Source organism: Eupeodes corollae, chromosome 3 (genome assembly GCF_945859685.1).
Source record: "Eupeodes corollae chromosome 3, idEupCoro1.1, whole genome shotgun sequence".
NCBI lineage: Eukaryota > Metazoa > Arthropoda > Insecta > Diptera > Syrphidae > Eupeodes > Eupeodes corollae.
Window position 1 is genome coordinate 10,292,224 of NC_079149.1, and position 17,297 is coordinate 10,309,520.

Here is a 17,297-nt window from a genome sequence, read left to right on the forward strand (position 1 = left end):
AACTTTGTAAAATAAAACAAAATTTCAATCAATTTCCATACACAAAAACAAAATAAACTTCATATATTAAATAATAAAATAAATAAATAAAAAAAATATATATAACCTCGTTAAACTATTATAACAGAGGATTTTTGTTTTATTATTGTTTTTAATTTTAAAACATTTTAAATTATATTTTAAACATTCAATAACAGTGAAGCCCTTTAGCAGCATACGAACTAAACAATGAACAATTTAATGTACACATTTATAAAATAATAATGTGTACATTTGTATAATACAACAACAACAAAAATGAGAATATATATTATGTAAAACATTGATTTGAATAAAAAAATATATATATATAACTAATGTGAAAACTGTATAAAAAAATTAAATCTAATTATGTGTTTTATTTAAAGTGGTGAATAATTTTATTTCACCATTGAATTACCCACAGGTATAGACTTTTCGCTGAACAGATCCATTACTCTCTTGTTGTACAGAAATGTCAACACAGTTTGACATTTTCAATTGTCAACCATAGGAATCTTCTGATGCTGCCTAAAACACACCTTTTAAGCATTAGATTAAATCCTTAAGCCTAGTACGCTGCTGGTTGTTCAAAAGGTAGGCATGTGCATTCAAGAGGACACAAGCGTCCACAGGCTTTTTTCAAAACCCACCTCTGTCTATTAACTCCAACTCTCATCTCCCCGCCGTGAACATCGAGTGCCTAGTACCTCAATTAGAGATTGGGTTCCAACCCCAGTGGAAAGTTGTTGGGGGGCAGCAAACGAGAGAGGGGGCAGCGGACGAATTCTCGAGATGGAATCAACGGTGCCGTCTACAGGTAGGTTGAACTACTTAGTGAACACCTTATAGGGCTTCTTCGACATATTCGGAGCCCAGGCCTGTAAGGAGCGGTTTATCCGGCTCCCCTTCCTTCTAGTTATACTAAGGATCTGGCCCTCCAGGTTGGGGGTTGTGCCGTCAAGGCCACGTAAAAAATACCTTTAGTTGCGAAGCACCAACAAGCCTCAGATACGGACGGATTACAACCCACGCAAACGAAATAAGGACAATGAACTTCAGATATGTACGTGGAATGTTAGGTCCCTTAACAGACCACGTGCAGCCGAACAATTAGCGGAAGCGATGGGATGAACCGGGCAAACGCAAACTAAAAGACTGCGATATATTCTACAGCGACTGCTTCCGAGAACAAAGACAGCGTCTATTTGGGTGTGGATTTGTTGTTTAAACTTAACTCAGGCAAAACAGTCTTGAGTTTTAACAGTGTGAGCGAGCGCATCATGACAACATCAAGGCTAAATTCGCCAACATAAGCCTAACATGCGCGCATGCCCCAACAGAGGAGAAAAAATCGGGAGATACAGCCTGCACGGCACCACCTCCGATAACGGATTCAGGCTGGTCGATTTCGCTGCGGGGCAAGACGTTCTGGTAGCTAGTACGCAGTTCACGCATCTTAATATCCACAAAGGGACATGGAAATCTCCTGATCAATCAACCGTCAACCAGATTGACCACATTGCGATCGACGCACGACACTTCTCTACGGATATCCGAACATTCCGAGAGGCCAACATTGACTCGGACCACTACCTTGTTGTAGCCAAGGTACGGCTACGGATATCCCGATCCAAGCCAAAACAAGGAAGGACTGAGAGAAGTTTCGACCTTAGACGGCTACAATCGCAAGAGATTGCCATGTCCTTTTCCGATATAATCTCTAATAACCTCTTAATGAGTTCTATGCTGCCTACCTTAAGCATTGAAAACCAGTGGCAACATTGTCTTGCAGCCATCAGAGATGCCGCCTCTGAAGTGCTAGGTTTCACACGGCCACCACAGCCAAACCCAAACCAAACGGCGCTGCACAAAAGGACTAGAACTGCTCGCGAGCTCTACGAGCAGAAGAGGGAGAGCAACACCGGCTTCTTAGATGGAAAAAAGAGAGCATGAGAAGCGCGCGATCAAGGAGATAGAGGGATGTCACAATAGGAATGAGGTTCGTAAATTTTACTGAAAGGTAAAAAAAACCTCCCAAGGGTACCAGCCACGAACCGAAGCCTGTAAAGACGATCAGGGGAACATCGTAGAAGAACCACAGTCGATGCTGAGAATATGGAAAGATCACTTCACCAAATTATATAACGGCGATGACGAACCGAATTCCGCTGTAAGGGAGATAGAACCACTCAACCTCGACGACGCAGATCATCAATTCCGCCTACCCGACATTGATGAAGTGAAGATAGCTATATCTAAAATTAAGTCAAACAAAGCTGCTGGAGCTGACGGCATCACCGCCGAACTATTCAAAGCAGCAGGCGATGACTTGGTAGGGAGCATGCACCAACTCATCTGCAAAATATGGTCGGAAGAAAGCATGCCCGATGAGTGGAATCTCAGCATAGTGTGCCCGATACATAAGAAAGGAGACCCTCTAAACTGCGCCAACTACAGAGGCATCAGTCTCCTTAACATTGCATATAAGATCCTCTCTGCCGTATCATGTGAACGTCTGAAGCCGTTCGTCAACAACCTGATTGGTCCTTATCAGTGTGGCTTTAGATTAGAAAAGTCCACTATCGACCAAATATTCACACTACGGCAGATCTTGGAAAAAACCCAGGAGCTTCAAATCGATACCCACCATCTTTTTATCGATTTTAAAGCCGCGTATGACAGCATCTATAGGGAAGAGCTCTACCGAGCAATGTCTAGTTTTGGCATCCCTGTCAAACTTATCCGTTTGTGCAGAATGACGATGGAGAATGCACGCTGCTCTATCAAGGTCGGAAAAGATCTTACCGATGCATTTGATGTCAAAAAAGGTTTTAGACAAGGCGATGCACTGTCATGCGACTTCTTCAACATCGTTCTGGAAAGAATTGTGCAAAACTCAACCGTCAACACTAGAGGCACAATCTTCTAAAGGCCCATCCAACTACTCGGATACGCTGATAATATTGACACATTTGGAAGATCAAAGCGAGATGTCAGTGGAGCGTTTTTAAGCATTGCGACGGAAGTGAAGAAGATGGGTTTAGTGGTCAATGAGACCAAGACCAAGTATATGCTGTCATCAAAAAAGGACATTGAACAACGACGTCTTGGACAAAACGTCACCATGGACAGTTTTAACTTTGAGGTAGTTAAGGACACAGACAACGACAATAGCGCTGAAATCAAATGAAGAAAATTTAACTCAGTTTGACATTCTCAACTGTCAGCCAAGAAAAACTTCTCATGCTGTTTAAACATCCTTTGAAATATGATGATAGATTGAAAACTGTCACAAGAATTCTTTGGAAAATATGTCAAAAGGTTATGATAAAAATTATGGTTTGACAGTTAAGTTTGTAAAACTATGATTTGATAGTTGTGCATGTCAAACTGTATTGACATTTTCTGTTTGGTTATATAAAACCTATAGTACTATTATCGTGGGTTTTTATGGGAGCGGCACCTAGTGGCTACCGGTAAATTAGCTATTGCAGTTTTTTGTAAAAAAATAACTGCATGATAATAACGGATTATCCATTTTGCGGTTTCAAAAGTATAGGGCATAGAAATTCGACATCTGTCAACTAAGTTGTTAAACCATTTTTTTTCGGTTGACAGTCTGATATTTACGAAATAGGATCGCTTAAGTATCGCACACTGCTTCAAAAATGGTGATACACAAGTAATTGGCAAAATTGTGAAGAAATTTGAAGGGACTGAATGGGTTGAAGATATTTTTAGGTATGTGCATAATCGTTTTGCTCATACCGGTGAGAATATCGCTGCTCTAAGTGAAAGTGTTGCCAAAGACCCGAAATTGGTGACTCCTCGTCGTCCATTGCATTTGCAAAAAGTCACTGTTTGTTGCGCTCTTTGGTCTGGAGGTGTGATCGAAAACGACGATGGAATGACGGTCACCGTCAATTCGGAGCTCTTTGGTCATATGATAACCGACTTTTTTTTAACCTGCCATTGAAGAACACGACTTGGAGAACATGTAGTTTCAACAAGACACAGGCTACATGCCACACAAATCGAGCGAATATTCCTTTATTGCAAAAGACATTTTCCGGGCACGTAATTTCTCGTCGTGGCGATATCAACTGGCCACAAACATTCGTCAAGTGGCTTAGATACCGCTCCTTATGTGTCAAAAACTGGTCGAAAACTTCTTCAAGAGCATCAATGCTTGCAACAATTCGCGTGATGTAGTGTTTGTTTAATGTCAACGTTTAAACTTTATAATAATAAAAAAAACATGAATACAAATATTTTATATGCGTTTTATTCAAGTTTACTTTTGAAAACGCAAAATGGATAACCCACGTTTTTATTAAATATTCAAAATATTAAATTTAATAATTTTAAAATGTCATTTTGTCAGTTCATCAGATTTCATATTATATTTTGTCATTTTGTACAAGCCTCAGACAAAACTTAATATTAAAACTTAATTTTGAATTCAGATTTTTAAAACATTTCTAAAAATAAAACTGGAAAACTGGCTTTCTAGAAAATGTTTACTTTTTATATTTTTGGCTACAAAAGAACTTTTAATTTAAATGTCAAATTTTAAGAACATAATGGGGCATATTTATAGAGAATTACTAAAGGTGTGAGTTCTTGATTCTTTAATTGCATTTTCAATCGACATTTTCCCGGATAGCAAGTTAACGTTACATTTATTTGTTATGATTTACTTTTTCAATATTCAATTTACAAGCAAAGATCAAATATGACATTTGGTTGGATAATAACTACTTAAGCACTGGATTTTCTATGTTTATAGTTAGACTACATGTTTAGCCCTAAACTAAGTTTTAAATTTATTTATGAATGTCTTTAACTTTGGGCTTGCTTAGTAACAAGTTAGCAAGAGCTTAGCAAACATTTATGAACAGCCCCAAATATGTGAAATACTTTTTAATAATAAGAATCACTCTTAAAAGATTTTTCAATTTTTCTCAAAAGACAGTTGACGTGAAAAAGACACGATTTGAACCCATACTTCTAGTATGACCTTACGCCATGTATATTAAAGATAATCACAAAATAAAACATTGCGTAGTTCCTGGATTATTTATTGTAGCAAAAATATTCATTTTCAACAAACAACATTAATAAAATTTCAATCAAAACGTCTAACTGCAAACAAACAAACTTTTAAAAAACGATTCAAAATTACCATCAATTTCTCTGAACACTTCCATTGCGAAAGACTTCAAAATCGAAAAATCTCATAACCAAATCATTCCAACTGGAATTTTTTCATTCCGCTTGTATCAAAACATGAGAATGGAACTTGGGTAATGGAAAATGGAAAAACTTCGTCAATCAGTGCTGTCGATGAGAAATGTGAAAATATAGTACTTTCAATACATTTATGTCGATTAACGAATTATATGAAATAAGAATGAAGTGTATGATTTAATTACTCTTTTTATATAGTAGAATTGTCAAAAGTGACATTTGATAAGATTATTTCAATATTATAAAAACAAAAAACAATAAAATAAATTGTTGTCTGTCAAAAACAAAATGGAAAAAACCAATGAAAAACAAAGATCGTGTATAAAAGTGCTGCCAAGTGTTTAATTAACAGTAATTTGGTGGATTATTTGAAGAAACTCATTTTGACGTCTCATCATTTAAATTTCTTCCCCAGCTAATATAGTAAAAAGGAGACAATGAAAAAGGGGGTAACATTTAAACTTTATTTTCAAATGTGAAAGCGAGATAAAATAAAAGTGTCACTGGATGATAAATCTTATTTACGAGCGTTATAATAACATAACGGTACTATTTAGATACAAAAAAGTACTAAAATACTACTACTTTTGCCAGCACTGCTCCGAATCCAACTGGAAAAGAGGCAGGCAAACGATGGCGATGGCGAACAGAAAAGAAAACCAAGAACAAATAAATAAGTAAAATTCTAGCATCGTGCGGATTAGGTTATCCGTTCCGTCAGCTTGCGTCGTCGGGTTGGGTTTTTGCAAATCCCACAAAAATAGTTTATAGTTTTCTTTTTGTTCATCGTCGTGAAGTTTCCTTTTTTTATTTTTAATTATTATTTTATTTTGTTCATTTTATAATTTAATTAATGTCACAACAAAACGAAAATATCAACTCAGCTGGAAGTGCAATTTAAATAATTAAAACAAATAGAAATCAAAAAAGAAAAGAAAATAGAAAAATAAAAAATAAAAATACAAAATAAAATTTGCCCAGAGTGAAGTGAAGTTAAAAAATCAAAATTCTCGTTCTTGTCCTGAAAAAAAAAGAAGAAAATTCAAATCAAATTTCGGGTGTTCTGGTGTGAAAATTAAAAAAAAGAAAAATCGAAAGAAAAGTGAAAAATAATCAAGAATAAAATAGTTAAATAAACGCGAAAAACAAAGGAATATCATCACAAGAAGTCCCACAAAAAATTCGGGGGAGCTTCAAAAAAAAACTATACACGGTAAGTAATTTGAAGAATCATAAATGGGAAAGGGTACGGGAGACGGGCAGAAAGTAGGAGGCAGGGAAAAGGTGGAGCATTCTCGTCCTCACAGACAGATTGTGTATACCTATTTATAGAACTTGCAATGTCCAAAAAACTTTTACGGCTACGGCATGATACGAAATAAAAGGCAAAGCTTGTTTTATTTTAGTTCCATAATATTCTTCATTTGCCTCAACCTCAAACCCAAACTCAAACTCTAACCGAGAAACCCGGCTTCCTCGAACGACTTGCAAACTTGTCGATGGACGAATCAATGTTATCAAGTGCTAAATGCAGCTGCTGCTGCTTCTACATGCGAAACCGGACCTTCCTCAGCTAAACTCACAGTAGGTAACTTATTCCCAATTTGGAGGAGTAGGTAGTTTATGTTATTCTCGTTCCCATCGTTGCATTGGGTTTCCGTCATCATCGCGTCGGTCGTTCTCCTTCTCGTTGTCATAGGTTTTAGATTGAAATTAAAATTAACATTCGATTTCCATTTCCATTTCCGCCGCAGAAATCGATTTTTGGTTCCCAAATTTGAACTGAGAAACAAAAGAGGGATTCATTGGGGCTGGCTTTGGGTGGATTCGCATTTGGATTCATATTATGGCTGGCTGACGACTGAGCCTGGTGAACCATCACTCATGAGTCGAGTCGAGTTAAGGCTCCACTTCACTCCACAACCAACAGCGCGCACCCATATTTGCGTTGCGGCTGATGATTCACTATTCTTTCATATTTATTTCTGTTGTTTTGTTAGTAGTTCTCTCTTATTGTGTTTTTGTTGTTGTTGTTTTTGTTGTTTTGCTTGTTTGTTTATGGTCATAGGGTTTGTTGATTCGTTGGTCTGGCGTCACGGCTTGGCGGTGGTGGTTGTTTTGTTAGTGGTTATAAAAGGAAGGAAGCGCCTTTCGAATTTTCATCAGAGTGCATATATTGTTATCTGAAATGGTGGTGTTGCATTTATGCTTCGATGCATCGAGAACGAGTTGCCATTTTTATGGAATCGGTAGAAGCCAGGACGCACCTGGTGTGCTGTAAAAAATTATTAACTTTTTATGGAAACAGCTGTACGTATATACAAGCATACATACAGCTCTACATGTCTTGCCATAAACAAAACAAAAAAAAAAACCGGATGGGAGACAGGTGCTACCTACCAATTCCATGTTGATCCTTTTAAAGAGATTGTTGACTCATTTTGCAAACGTGATAAACATCTTGAAATTTAACACTGCCCGTAATACATAAGAAAAACTGAATCACTCCTAATCCTAATATTGTATTACTAATTTTATAGGACTTACCTACATACTTTGCCTTATAAACAATATAAGTTCCTAGTACCTACATCGTAGAAGTTCAAACAAATGAAAGGTAGACATTTTTACTAAAACTGAGTTGCATAAAAAAGAATTAAACTTCGTTAAAAAAGGTCAAGTGCAATAAAAGTGACAAAATGCTAGCTAAAAGATTTGCAGGGTTAAAACTTGAATTTCGCATTTTTTTAATAGCTTTTTGTTTTGTTTACCCTTGTACCTACCTTCATTACTATATACATACTTGTAAAAGTCATACATAAGCTGTGGCTTATTTTGAAAATCTTTGAATTTGTTGTAAGTATAGCCCCGAAAAGGTGACAAAGCGGAAGGGTTTTCAAATTGAAACTTGAAACACTATCTTACACTTAATTGCATTTTTAAATAAATGATTAAACTATCACAAACAGTGAAGCTTAATGTTGGCAAAAAGACTTCATACCAAATCTTCAGAATCATTAATTGGTCATTGGTCACTATGCTTCCACGACAGTGACTTAAATTCCAAAGCAGATATGGTTACAAACTTAATTTTGTGTTGAATGAAAGTTAAATCTATTAAACCCAAAGAATTCATTGTTTAATTCGAGTTGTAAAGAGGTTATTAGGATCAAAGATGTAAGGTTCCTGGTTTGCAAAGCCAATCAATAAACCAATACGGAAAGAAGGAATAAGATTAAACAAGGTAGAAAGACCTATAATGGACATTTTCGACGTACAACATTTTCCATGACCAGAAAAAGTAGTAAACATTTTAGGTTATTGAAAAAAATGTGCGTAAGACTACGTGATCTGCCTGATGCCCTATTCCAATTACATTCCTTTTAAGCTCGATTGATAAAGTCAATTTGCTTGCAGCGCAGTTTGCTTTTATTTTGGTGCGACATGACTCCTCCTGTACTTCTGAGAAGATTTTATGGAAATATCTTTTTTCGTTCTTGTGAAGTTGCTAGAGCACGTAATGAACTCAAAATTTTCAAATTTCTCAAATCCGCTGGCGCGGATAGTACTTACTTACTTAAGGTGGCGGTACAGTGAACTGCGCTGTCCTGTGGGTGTGGATTCGAAGACTTTCCGGGCCGGAGCATTGGTTTCCATGCGTGACCCAGCTATCTTAGTCGTTGGACTTTTACCCTTCTGGCTAAGTCTACGTCGCTGTACAGCCCGTACAGTTCGTCGTTCCATCTTCTCCTCCACTCCCCTTCGATGCATACGGGACCGTAGATCACACGAAGAACTTTTCTCTCGAAGCGACCCAAGGTGCTTTCATCCGCTTTTGTCATGGTCCATGCTTCTGCACCGTATAGCAGGACGGGGATGATAAGGGTCTTATATAGCAACACTTTGGTCCCTCGAGAGAGGACATTACTACTCAATTGCTTTCTTAGTCCAAAAAAACAGCGGTTAGCAAGAGTTATTCTGCGTTTGATCTCAGCGCTGGTGTTGTTTTCTGGGTTTACAGCGGAGCCTAGGTAGACGAAGTCCTTGTCGGTGTTGACGTTTTGATCAAGACGTCAGTGTTGTAGGTCCTTTCTTGACGACATTCTAGTAATTGAACAGACTTTTGAAAGATTGTGCCTCTAGTGTTCACGTGTGAGCTCTGCAATATTCTTTCAAGCACGTTAAAAAAATCGTATGATAGCGCATCACCTTGTCTAAAACCTTTTTTGACATCGAAAGGTTCTGTTAAGTTGTTTCCAACCTTTATGGAGCAGCGTGAATTCTCCATGGTCATCCTGCACAAACGAACGAGTTTGGCAGGGGTGCCAAAACCAGAGATGGCTCTATACAGCTCGTCCCTCTAGATGCTGTCATATGCGGCCTTGAAATCGATGAAAAGATGGTGGGTGTCGATTTGGTATTCTTGGGCTTGTTCCAGTATCTGCCGTAATGTGAATATTTGATCGACTGTGGACTTTCCTGGTCCGAAACCATACTGATAAGGACCTATCAGGTTGTTGACGATGGGCTTAAGACGTTCACATATTACGGCAGAGAAGCTTTTATAGGCGATGTTAAGTAGACCGATTCCTCTATAGTTGGTGCAGTTTAGAGGGTCTCCTTTTTTCAGGTTCGGGCCTGGATAGTATCCCCGCTATTTTAATGAAGAGCTATTCTTCAACACTAGCAAAACCACTATGTAAGTTTTGCCATCTGTCCATTACTCTACAGCTCTTTTTTTCGAGTGGATGGAAAACAATATTTGTCCAGTTTGTCCTTAAAAACGGTGAATCCTCATTCCTACCTCCTTGTTAACAACGTCCTCAATCAATTTATGTAGAAGAATAAGATGATGCGACATTAAACTCAATGCAAATCTGTTAACACCATTGATTCAACAAATTGTGAACAGAAGTTTGACACAAGGGTGTGTACCGAAAATTTTGAAGGCTTCAGTTATAAAGGAGGAAAAAAAGTGGAATTCTCAACTATAGGCCAATTTCGATCTTGTCAGCTGTTGAAAAATGTCTTGAAGAAGTTGTCTTAAGACGATTATACAAGTTTATTGAAAAACACAGCTTGCTGCAATCAATGGTTTTCAAAAAGTTAAAAATATGGGAAGACTTGTTGGCGAATTCTGTAATACTATTAACATGGTTATTTTCGTGGACTTCAGCAAGCCATTTGACACGTTGAGTCACAATAAACTTTTGGATGTTCTTTACAGAATTGGCATAAGGGGAACTCTATGGAAATGGATAGAGAGCTATCTCATAGGAAGAACATTCAGAGTTAAGGTTGGAATTTCATGGAGCAAAGAAAGAAGTTGCACACATGGTGTACCACAAGGGTCAAAACTGGGTCCGGTCCTTTTTTTACGGATGCACTCCTATGGATTTTTAAGAAAAGCCCAGTTTTTGCATATGCAGACGATATAGCTACTGTTGTCACACACATATGTCTTGAAGCCGCGATTTCTACGATGCAACAGGAGTTTGATGAAGTCTCTCGATGGTGCCACGATTTTGGTACGATTTTGGAACGATTTTGAAACGAAAATTATGCACATTCTTGCACCAAACAAACAAAAAGAGACAGTCAACATTTTCTTTAAAATCCTGAAAGTCCGATTTCAAGAAAAAGTGATGCCATTGAATTAGTTCAATCAATCAAATACCTTGGAGTTACAATAGATGAACACTTTCTGTGGCACGAGCATATTACTATCGTAAGGCAAAGTATGAGGAGTGCTATGTTTGCGTTATTTCATCTGGAAAAATATTCAACAAAAGATGTTCAAAAACAGTTTTACTATTCACTTGTTGAATCTCGATTAAGATATTGAGTATTAGCTTGGGGAAATGCCGCAAAAACGCATACAGATAAACTTGTTAATCTACAGAGGAGAATTGTAAAACATGATTAATAAAAACCATCTACATTTGAAGTGCTTGAATGTCGAAAATATATTTAGGATGACAGCAGTTCTTGAATACTACGAGGATTTAAGACTCCAATGAACTATTTCACATGGTGTAAACACTAGAAGACGAGAGCAAGGTCTACTTGAAATGTCGATGATATACAACAACTACGGAAAACGACAACTTAACTTTACGATACCATCAATTATGAACCAACTGCCTACAAATCTAAAAAATATTCGTGACTTTAAAAGACGTAAAAGCAAATTGAAGAGGCACAATGAGAGCACTAGGAAAAGGAGAGAGGGTTTAAAAGGAGATGCCGGTGCCTAGGAAAGACAGAGTGTGGTAAGGCATTCCACATTCGCGTAGTACGGCTAAAGAACGAATCTCTGCATTTGACAGAACGGCCGAAGTTGGGTCCGAGTATATACTGATGAGCATTCCTAGAAGCGCGAGTATTACGGTTGAACTGTTTAAGGGAGGAATGCACCTGGCTATTTTACAAGAGTATAATCCGTTAAAATAACGCTAAAAAAGGGTCAGACAAGAGACTTTACGACGATGTTCAAGCAAAGTTAATGAACTTATGATGATATTATCATCTATCAATTTAAATGCTCTACGTTCAATACTATCCAAGAGGCTTAAGTAAGTTGCAGGAGCACCAGCCCAGAGATGGGAGTTATACTCAAGCTTTGGACGTATGCAAGTCTTGTAGATAACAGCCAGATCAGAAGGGGTGAAATACTTTTTGCATCGCAAGAGGTGGTTGGTGCCACACATACCGAGAATATCAAGGTGTTTAGTCTACCCGATGCAAGTGTCATCCATGGATAATGGCATTGGGGGTATACCTCGCTTTAACGATACAAGACAGCATTGGGTTTTCGAAGCATTAAATTCCACGCGGTTTTTTAATCCCCATTGTACAATGCTGTTTAGATCAGAATTTAATGAACTTATCCTATTTTCTCGTTGCAGTTCCACATCCAAAGAAGATGGATGTGAGTCTGAAAACGAATATGAAAAACTAAGAGTACTATCGTCAGCGAAACTATGTATTGGATTAGATGTTGCAGACAATAAAAATGATAAAAAGTGTTGGGTATAAAACAGAGCCCTGGGGCACACCAGCATTTATTTTATGGTTTTCAGACTAAAATCTATCCAATACAACTTGAATTGACCTATCCGAATGGTAATTACTAATCCAATGAAAGGTAATTACTAATCCAATGAAAATCCAATCAATTTAAATACTTTGTAACTTCAACCACCTACAGATAAGCAAAAGCTTCGAAATATGATCCAATAAAAATCCAAAAAAAATATAAAGAATCGATATACTTCCGAAAATCCATACATTTTATAAAGCCCCGATTCTCTCTCCAAAAGCTAAAACTAAAACTTAAATAAAAAGTCGGATACCATCCGGATCATATCCAACGAATTCTATAATCGACTTGAATGAATCAAAAATAATACATAAATAAATTATTAAAAACAGTGTCTTCATTCAACATCAGACAAAGCACAATTTTCACAATAAGTCCACTTCAAACTTTGCTTCCATTGTTGCCCACATCATCGTCGCGTCGCTTCGGGTCGTGACAGTCGTTTCGTTTATCGCAGATCCAGATCCAGGTCCAACATTCATAAACACACCCTTCTCCACAATTACAATAAAACCAAGTAAAATACGGTTAGATAAATTTTATTTTATTGTTTATTTAACCTCATAAGATTTGAAATATTCTGAGAAATGATGGTGATGTGGCCGACACCCATTTTCTGAGTAACTAAATTCAAATATAAAAAAAAATCTTGATTTGTTCTAAACGATAATATGAAAATATTAAATTAAGATAAATACCAATTAAAGAAATATACAAACACAAAAATATATATCTACACATTTATGAATGATGGAATTCAATTTGCTGCTCATTCTCTTCCTTTATCTTGAAATAATATTAATAGAATGGAATTTCGTCTGTAATAAAATATAATTCTCCAGCTCCCTTAAATAAAATATCTCCTTCTGCCTTCCCTGTCACAACTCCACCACCCATCAAGACATTTTCATCCCAGAACCAGCCACAATGCCAGATTCAAATCTCTATGAATAGGCATCACCTACTACGTCAGAAGAAGCATTTCATCTGATACCGCATACATATTTCAATATTCCAAAAGGAGGAGAAAAATCAAAACAAATTGAATGCCAACTACACTGAAAGAAAAACCAAAAGGTTATCAATTCAAGCTTTTTGAGACGATATAATTTTCCACAGCATCGGCATTCGCTCTGAAATGTCCGTGATGGGTCTGCGGCCGGAGGTATCCTCGGAGGAACAAGTAAGATTTAACTTAAGATAAGAGTTTGCAAATAAAAAGACTTATTTTCTCAGTGTTCTAGCTACCTACCTATGAATTGATGAATACAACTTGCGCTACTTTGACCTTCAAGTTTGGAATACACCTCACACAAAGCAAACAAAATCAGTACGAGGAGGTAAACTCGGAAATTTCCGGTGCCCATAGACTACTCTATCGGAGGCGGATGAGACAGTGCAGTGGGTGGAAGCTGGCAGCAACCTTAGACGAAGGACGAACTACGACGCGGCGATTACGACACTAAACAGAATACAGAAAATTGTAAATGGAATTCTATTTTCATATCCTTTGGAAATGACGCCGTCAAAATTGAGTAGGAAGCAGCAACAGGAATAGGTATACCTTCATCCTAACAGACAGATTGATGTAGTAGGAGTCTTCAATGGAATCCGTACCCGATTCATAAAATGGAGATGGAGAATGGACCTTCCGAGTTCCGACACAGAAAGATCGAATAATGGAAAAATATTTATAGACATTTCGGTACATACATATGTTTATACTTACACGGGTATGTTTCCAAAAGTGCCAGTATAGAAATGTCATGTGTCGTAGAATTGGAAATCCAGATTCTCCCTGAGGAGTGAAACACTAAGACCGGACCGAGACGCACAGGCGGCAGTAGTAAATTTTGTTGTTTCAGGAGGTAATCGAAAATAATCATCAAAATCAAAAGTGACCAAACAAAGAGGCTACTTTGGTTTTATTGGAATTTTATTTATAAATTTGTTTCTAAGAATTACTCGCTTGATACCATAAACAATGGTGGTGTTTATGTTTGTTGAACTAATCAAAATTTTGTTTGATTAGAAAGAAGAGTAGCAGGCGGGGGTGTAGCATGAACTATAATAATTTTTATTGTTGAAATAATTTTGTTTACTTTCTCATTTAGAGTTTTTGGTTGAACGTATGGTTGTTGAAAGAGAATGTGCCAACGTGATTGTTTTCTTTAAATATTTATTAAATAAATTCATGTTGGTATGTTCAATGGACATGTACAGTTTTGGTCATGTAATTATGGACTATGTGAAGAAATTTGTTAATTTTTCATAAACTCAAGTGGACACATAATTAAGCCATTTTTAAATCACATTTTACAGCTTCAGTAGCTAGTACTTCAGTTTAGAAAGATTTATCTATATGTATTTACATTTAAAAATTCTAACGAAAGTGAGTTCTTGTGGAGAGCTTCATTTATACGTCTTTTAAGGAAAAGGGGTCAAGAACACCTTTTTTCAAAAAAACTAGAAAACTATGCTTTGTTTACTGTCCTAGAAGACAAAGGGTTTTACTTTGCGAAATTATCATACAATTGATTGCCCTTAAAACACCGTTTTTGGTTGTCTATAGAATATAGAGGATAGCTTATCCAATACGAGATTGAACGCATGTTAAGTAATATTTTAGACGGATTAATAATCCTAATTCCTTAATTTCTTAAATCAAACCACCTTAAACCTAATTCAGAAAAAAGGTGTTCGGAAAAATAGTAGTAATTGAAAAAAATTTAAACTTTAAATTAAAAGAAAAAAAGAAGGTTACTCAAGGTCCAAACTTCATTGTATAACCCTTTTGACGGCCATTTAATGAGCTATGAAACCGCTCAAGAAGTACAAAAGCTCAACACTATTGCTTTCATCATTTGTTTTTAATATTACACCAAACATTTTGAATGGGCTCGAGTTCAGTTGATCTTGCTGTTCAACTCATAACCTCAACAGTATAAACGCGAAACCATATCTTAGACCTTTGACTTGCATGTTTTGGGTGTCTGTCTAGTTAGTAGACTCATTTTAACGGCATTTCGTCTTCAGCGAAAGGTGACATAATGCTACACTATATCCCTTACACTATGAACTTCCTACCTCAAATCTAAGTTTATTGACTTCATTTGATAAAATTATAATGTATAATAGGAAATGTAACAAAACTGCAACAAAATGTTTGAGCTTTGCCTCATGGTTTTTTTTTTAACGTTGGTAGAATTTTGAAAAGAATATCAAAAAATTGCTCGTACAACAAACAAATGTTCGTACACTGCTCTCTTCTCTAACAAAATGGAAATAACGGTTATGATATGGAGAGATCTAGGCTCAGTATGGCGTGGTGTATTGATCTTTTCAATTTTTGTTTTTTTTTTTTAATTTTGCGATGTTTGTTTTGAAAATGGAGGCTTCTCATAAAGAAGTATAAGTAAGATACGACGGAAAAAGTTATGCTGAGATATCGTCAACTATCGGAAGACGGTCTACAGTTCAATATGTATTTAAAAATTATTTGAAAAATAAAAGCTTTGAAGTGGTCCCAGCAAGAGGTACAAAAAAATACTAGACGCTCATATGGAACGAAAAATTGAAAGAATGGTAAAGGATGATCCCAAGTTAAGTGCTCTTAAAATAGCTGCTGACATTCAAGCAAATGATGGAATATCGCTTAACCCTCAAACTGTTTGGAACTTTCTGCATTCAAAGGGATATAATGGTGGCACGTCACACAAAAAACCTATATATCAAAAGCAGACATTTCAAACCGCTTGAACTATGCGAATGCATACGTTTTGTAACCAGATGATTTTTGGAAGGAATGTGTTATTCCTTGACGAAAGCAAGTTTAATGTCTTTGACGTAAAGACGACTCTTTACTTGTGCAAGACAACGATCCTAAACATTCATCAAGGATAGTAAAGGAGTGGCTTCTCTATAATGTTAAATCGCAATTGCCTCATCCTCCCTAATCCCCAGACCTTAATCATATTGATAGTCTGTGGGATTATTTAGGGAGGTTAGGTTAGGTTGGGTTATAGTGGCTGTCCAAGATGGTAACGGACACACTTAGGCCAGTTTAATGGCCCATTGTGATACCACATGAATCTTGAGGCTTCTTCTTCCTCTTCCTCGTCCATACAACTTCTGCAAAAGTCATTTGACAATACGCCTAGTCTTGTGGCGTGCTTTCCTATTAGACAGTGTCCGGTTATGACACCTAGCACGCACCTTGAACGTTTTAAATCCAGTGTTGGCCAGATGTTTTTTGTGACTTGACACGTGGTGATGTTGTTCCACCTGGTGCCTGCCCCCCTCACAGCGTCTTGCATTAGCAGCAGTTTACAAGTAGCGATTGGTATGCCAGTACTTGCCAAACGTGGCAGGATGGGCTGTACTGTACCGTTCCTTGCGAGTTCATCTGCCTTACAGTTACCTGGAATGTCTCTATGGCCCGGCACCCAGCAAAAGTGAATATTAAACTGTTGCGCCATCTCCATTAGATATGATCGACAGTTATGGACTGTTATAGAGTTTGTAGAGATAGAGTCTAGAGATTTGATAGCGACCTGGCTATCAGAGAAAATATCAGATGTTGTTACCACGTTTTCTTTGAGCCAAGACAAGACTTCTTTTATCGCCAAAAGTTCCGCCTGGAACACGCTACAATGATTGGGAGGGCGGAAAAAGAGACTTAATTTCAGTCGTTCAGAGTACACATCTCCACCAACCCCTTCTTTTGTTTAGGGAGAAAGGTCCGAGAATCAAAAATAAGTAATAAAAACCAGCTAAAAGCCCTTCTATTGGAATCATGGAACAAAATTTCGCCGGAAGTCACTTCAAAACTAGTTTTCTCTATTACGAATCGCCTTCAGGATGTTATAAAAAAGAAGAGTTATCACACTCGCTACTAAAACTTACATATAATTAAGTTTTTTAT

General features: G+C 37.0%; 1 protein-coding gene across 2 annotated transcripts in view; it reads left to right on the plus strand.

Moving 5' to 3' along the window:
- Positions 1-5,943: 5,943 nt before the first annotated feature.
- Positions 5,944-17,297, plus strand: part of LOC129949248 (ras-specific guanine nucleotide-releasing factor RalGPS1) — a 77,345-nt gene continuing 65,991 nt past the window's right edge. Inside the window, exon 1 of one of the 2 annotated variants that reach the window (XM_056060581.1) lies at positions 5,944-6,484. The gene's annotated coding sequence lies outside the window, so the exon portion shown is untranslated. The remainder of the gene's footprint in view (positions 6,485-17,297) is intronic. The other variant, XM_056060582.1, reaches the window with a different exon arrangement.